Source organism: Mercenaria mercenaria, chromosome 1 (genome assembly GCF_021730395.1).
Source record: "Mercenaria mercenaria strain notata chromosome 1, MADL_Memer_1, whole genome shotgun sequence".
In the NCBI taxonomy this organism is placed as follows: Eukaryota; Metazoa; Mollusca; class Bivalvia; order Venerida; family Veneridae; genus Mercenaria; species Mercenaria mercenaria.
Window position 1 is genome coordinate 107,452,554 of NC_069361.1, and position 6,735 is coordinate 107,459,288.

Below are 6,735 nucleotides of genomic sequence, written 5' to 3' on the forward strand. Positions count from 1 at the left end.
TCAGATGGGGCGATTTTCTTGTCGGTATGAGAGAAATTTTAGGCTCGAACCCCGCTATAAACCGGACTGTTAATGATTATTGTCTAGTCATGTTTCTTCCTTAATACGATGGTTAGGAAAATTGACGTACCCGTAATAATGTACTCCTTTTTTTTTTGAAGAGTATTCAATTCCTACCATGAGATTACTTTAACTAATTTTTCAGGAGGCGTAGGTTCAAGCCCCACTAGGACCAAACTTTGTTCATTATATTTCTTTTTTTCGAGATAAACTGTTTTTTAAGACTTATTATCATTGATCTGTCGTACAAAAGCAGAAATGTTTTATTTGATTAGCCACTTCTTGCTGTTTCAAATGAATTTGACCTGAAGGGTGAATGTTAAGACATCTTTGAAAATACTTAGTTACATTTGTAAAAGTTTTTGATTTTGCATTTATTCTTTAGTTTACCAAGTTTGGAATAAATGTAGGTAGGTAGGTTTTATAGGTTTTACTCCTGCCCTATGGTTCTTTATGAATGCATAGAGCAAGGCCATAATTTTTAAGAGTTGGCGCTTAATTTCTTTCCGATTAAATCCTTTTACTCGAGGCTCCCCAGAAAAATTGTTGTCGACAATTTTATTTTGTGTTTTATAATTGTTACGCAATATTTTGAGGTTTCATTTAGAAAAATATTTGGTAAAATGAATTCTCTGTGATCGTTTTGCGCAATGGCTATCACTTTGAAATTTGTCTCTGTTTAAGCTGGATGAAAAAAAGACATAATTTATACAAAATTAACAAATAAAAAAAGCAGCAAAAAAACCCAAAAAAAACAACAACAAACAAACAACGACACGGTAAAAGTCGTTTAAAGATGAATCACAGTGCGAAAATATGTTAACTTCAGGACTGTATCAAGTTAGTGCAATTGTTAAACATTACCAATACGGGTCCACTACCTTAATATAACCTGAAAAAAGTTGAAAACGTGTGTTTAAACAAAACTCGCTTACATCTACACCCCATCCTTAAAGCAAATTGGTGCCAAAGCGCTTTTTACATTATATCTTTCAGTATTTGTCAGAATGTTTAAAACGAATTTAGTATAAAAATAGTCTAAAAAAATACAGATATAACGTGGTCATTTGTTTCTTCTCACGTTACTGCGGCAATTCCACGCAGCGATTACGTCCCTTAGTACCTATAGCAAATGATCTGAAAGAATATATTCTTAAAACTTAAGCCCTAAATATATGACCTGACATAACTCATATCACTATAAGTTTATTTTAATTGATATTTCATATTTCTTATTTTTCCACGTTATGTCAGGTCGTCGAATAATGCGCAGTATAATTCATATCGACGATTGTTTCTCGGAACCAGCGTTTGTTTACTTAGCTACTTATAGACCGAGGTCATAATCTATAACGAAGCGGTCAACGTTGAGTTTCATACGGACATTTCATTCATGGAGGCGAAGTAATTTACCATCATTATGTAATATTTTTTAATGTTATCTTTCAAGTATTTACTGTTAGAAAAATAAAACATTATTATAACATGTTTGAGCAAATAGATCTATTGAAACAGGTAAGTTTAATAATCTTTATACAACTCTATGGCAAAACTGATAAACGTGGCGGACTATTTGAATTGCGCATGAAATTATATTTTGTGTTGTCAGTCTCAGCACCTGTTGAACTTTGTGGAAACTCGATATATGGTTATAATAGTCTGGCGAATATCGCCAGCCTAAAAATGCTTGGAATACCGAGAACCCGCGAGATTTCAGAAGAGAGAACAACAATGGTGATTTCTAGCGAACCTACTGTTCATCAGTTACTGACCACTGTAGTAATATTGCATACTTTTCATACCTAGAGGTAAAACGGGCATGGTCTAACACATATTCTCCCCTTTCGTGACCAAGTCCGTACCATGACATATGATACCACTCATATCACGACAGCGCAGTTATGATGTGGTCGCCATAATAAACATGAATAACACAGGCTAAATATAGATTTTTAAACTTTTACTTTCACATATAAAATGTTGTAAGTAAGGCTCTGATTGGTTAGCGGAAGGGTCGTCAGAAGGAGGCTATCAATATTTCGATTCCATTTTTGTATCATATATTGTTTTCTATTTGTAAATTGTAGATAAATTTTACAAATTATTCGAGCGTAAGCTACGATGTAGCAACTACATTCACATGGCTGACAACCAAGATGCCGAAAGAGTCGTACTCAAGGGGAAGCGCGAGGCGGGGTGGGTAGGGGTTTAGCGGGAGTCATACAAAGTCTTTTACCCCATGCTATAATATGCTTAGAACCAGTCGCCCCCTGATTTATGTTGCGACTACTTCTTTGTGCGCGCGTCTGTGCGTGTGTGCTTGCATGCGTGTTTAAGATTATTTATAGTCGCAACCGACAGATTTGTATATTTGTAGATGAAATACAATGCAGGTTACAGTGTACGCTTCAATTCAAGAAGCTTCTCCGGTTCTTTATTTTGCCAAATTGTGTACTCCGTCCTGTGACCACTCAACACACACAACGCTTTTAACATGGGTGCTTTCCTTGTTTATTTATTTATTTATTTTGTTGGGTTTAACGTCGCACCGACACAATTTTAGGTCATATGGCGACTTTCCAGCTTTAATGGTGGAGGAATTTCATCACGAGCGGGCACCTGGGTAGAACCACCGACCTTCCGTAAGCCAGCTGGATGGCTTCCTCACATGAAGAATTCTACGCCCCAAATGAGGTTTCGAACCCACATCGATGAGGGGCAAATGGTTTGAAGTCTGCTTTCCTTGAGAAGCTGTAACTACAATAACGCTTAACCTTTTCTATTTAATTAGGTTAACAGTCACAAGCAATATATTTTGAAATCTGTAACCTTCTAGTTTTTGGTTTCGGTACTCGGTCATGCAAACTAAAACCAGCCTCTTAATATACCATAATACTTTAAGATTTACAGTTCCGCATCGGGTATTAGTAACTACCGACATTTCTGTACTGTGTATACGTCGTTTGTCTGGATCATACGATATATATATATATATATATATAAGAAATTGCTGAAGCGATCGGATATAAAAACTTTTGATCTAAAGATACACCTTGTGCACAGCTTAATATATAATGAGGTAAAACTATATTAGACTTTATAGAATATTGCAGTTGTGACCATATTTCATCTGAAATTGAAATAAATAAAGATGCAGGTTTACCTTCGAACTCAGTTGCGTCAGCTTTGCGATAACACGTTAGAAATGGCCTGAAATTTTCTATAGTTTTTATATTTTATGAAAGTTTATAGTTAACGTCAACTGAGGCGATCATGGCCCTTCCCGTTTGAAGAAATTTTAGTTTGCCTAAGAAAAAATGTACTAGGTATGTGTAAAAGTAAACAAAATGCGGTGACTACAGATTCTGTGCATGGTGTGGACAAAAGCAGGAACAGTTCTGCTAATGCATGCCATGACTTCTGGCCCGATTGCATAAAACGTGGAATGGAAATTTACCTTTAATTCATTTATTTTGACACGTTTCACGTGCTTTTAATCCCGTATGTTTTATTAGTTAACGGCGTCTATTGTTTCTTTAGTTTAAGAGCCCACTTTCATAAAGAAACCGACATGTATTACAAACGCAACATGGGTTAACGGCATAAACTTACAATAGCTTTTCTACTTCCAAACTTTGCAAATTGTGTAAACATGTAATCGCTCAAGAAAATCGTTGGTATTTCTATGGAATCTCTCGGACTTCTGAAAATCTTCTCTTCTGGTGCCAATGATTGCGAGTAACGCCGAAAATGCACATTTCGATTTCTTTCATTTGACTGACTGTTCTCCCTGATTCGTAGAATTGCGGGGTAACTGTAACTCCTTGATATAAAACGGCGAAACAAGGACGGCATTTTAACTAATATCCTATCCGCCTCTTACAATATGATATAATTAAAACGTTAATACTCCTTTAAAATAGACTATACGGTTGATAGCACTTTATTACGTAACAGGTACAAGTAACGAGACATGCTCATCGTATTTACCTGTGGGTACATCTGTATTCTTATTTGTCAATATTATTAATATGTATATTATATGTCTATTTAAAAACCTTTACCTTGCTAAATTTCTAAAATGGACTGGTCCATCTTTGAATTTGGGCAATACCATTTGTTTATCAGAGGGGTGTCCACTGAAAATTTACTGACTGAATAGCAAACAGTGCAGATCATGATCAGCCTGCACGGACGTGGAGGCTGATCTTGGTCTGCACTGGTTGCATAGGCAGAATCACTTGCCACCAGCAGGCTAAAGTTTAACAGATGACTAAGCACTCGGATCACTGCCCAGTTACATTCAATATCACGTCTCAAAATACTATACACTTTGATAATGTGGCAGTTGACCTCAATACAATCGACACTGTTTATATTTACTAATACAGGTAAATCCAATAATTGCTTTACAATAGATCTGTGGCGGGATTATCTTCGAACACCCCTGGACTTATTGAACTCAACTGCCACATTATCAAAGCTTATTTTTTTAGTGAACCGCCGTTTAATGACATTTCATTTGATAAGTTGTCGTGGGATTCTTCGAGGTCTCAGGAATTTATAAACGCATTAGAGTCTAAGAGACATAATTGTTTGGTATTACAAACGACATTTTAAATGATGTGGGAGACTTGGATACAAATATATCGTCTATTTTCTTATCTAATACAATGTTAGGAGACATATAATGCTGGATGTTCATTTTGGGCAAAACACGTTAAGACGCTTTTAGGGAGTCTTCGGTACGGGTATATTTGGAACAACTTTGATGAAAATGTTTCTTTTAGTGTGGTAAAATGTCGTTTGAGAGACCAGTTTGTTCAAGACTGGAGTGGTGGTGTTCAAATATTAACCTATTTAATAGACTGATGTCTTTAAATGAGAAGAAAACAATAATAGGAATTTGCAAATACCTGAAAGAAGCATATACTGTAAAAACTCCAATTTTATAATTCTATACTTCATAACTTTGTCACTATTAAATAAATCCACATATCGACCTCACCAAAAGGCAATAATTGTATAGTACACGTATTATCTTAATATATTGTTAAATATCTTCATGTATGTGCACATTGTGGTTAAAATGTAAAATGGTTTTTTTTCTGTTCATTAGCCAAAGTCAAGTTATTGCCGATTTCTGCTAAATAAATGTATTGTGTTATATTATGCTTGTCACTAGAAACTATATAGTTTATGTGAAAACAAATTTGCTTCATCAGCGTCATACTTAGAGATAAAAAATGCTTTGAGTTTAAAGAACACGCGATTTCAGAAGAGAGAACAACAATGGTGATTTCTAGCGAACCTACTAACTAAAGAAGATATCGTGTAAACGGGCCCTTTGTAAGAATTTTAATTTACCCAACATACAAAACTTTATCACCTATACAAAAATACAGTTCGGCAACAAATGGATGTTTTAAATGAGGTCGTAGACATTTAGCGGTGTGCCGTAACCATGAAAACGGCTACTGAAACTGGTAATCGCGGAAACTAAAAACTTTCCTGTGTTATAGGAATAAGGTCAGTAATTCGGTCGAAAATGTGCTTCCGTGGTGTAGTCGAAAGAAGTCCATAATAAATAGATCCTAATTTTCCCATTTTCTGCGCAAATTCGTGTAGAACGAGTGCTTTAATCACACTTTTTCGCTACTAGAATACATTCTGCATGAAATGAGACGGTTTTCATGTTCATACAACCCACATGGCAAGTTTTGCAGATCGAAACCGGAAGTAGGTGTTTATTGCGCGGAGGAGAGCAAATATGCGCCATTTTTAGGGTAGCAGACCACAACTGACTGGCATTTCACTAGGAACTATTCAACCCCCTATTTTCTTTTCATTTTTTCGTTAATTTGTGATAGAACTTTCATGAAAAATTGGTGTAGGAAAAAGTGATGTTCTCTAAAGATACGTAAAGACGACATGAAGTTGTCGTTTTTTATATGAAACAAAGAAGGATTTGAATTACTGACCTTTAACCTATATTTCAGAAGTATGGTGGTATGTTTAACACATGCAATTATTTTTTTGTAGATCAAATTATCTCGTGCGCACGACATCTTATCTCGTGCGCTCGACATCTTATCTCGTGCGCATGCCATTTTATCTTGAGTGATCAACATCTTATTTCATGCGCATGACATCTTATCTCGACAGATCAACATCTTATCGCGTGCGCATGTCATCTTATCTCGAGCTATCAACATCTTATCTCGTGCGCACGACATCTTATCTCGAGCATCTTATCTCGGGCGCATGGCATCTTATCTCGAGCGATCAACATCTTATCTCGTGCGCACGACGTATTATCTCGAGCGATCAACATCTTATCTCGTGCGCATGGCATCTTATCTCTAGCGAGCGACATCTTATCTCGAGCGCACGACATCTTATCTATATATATTAAGGCCCTTTGTGTGTATTTAGGTCATCACTAAAACATATAAAATCGAAATAGGATAAACACATGGTGTGGAAATAAAAATATTTTTAATTTTACATAATTTGGGTTTATAGATAATCATAGCCACGGACTGTATACTTATATTGCATAGAATTATCCAAAAGGTTTTATTTAACAAGTCGAAATTGTAGTGTATTCATTGACTATGATACTGTTAACCATGATGCTTTGTGGATAAAACTTGTAAAATCAGGTGTTAGCTG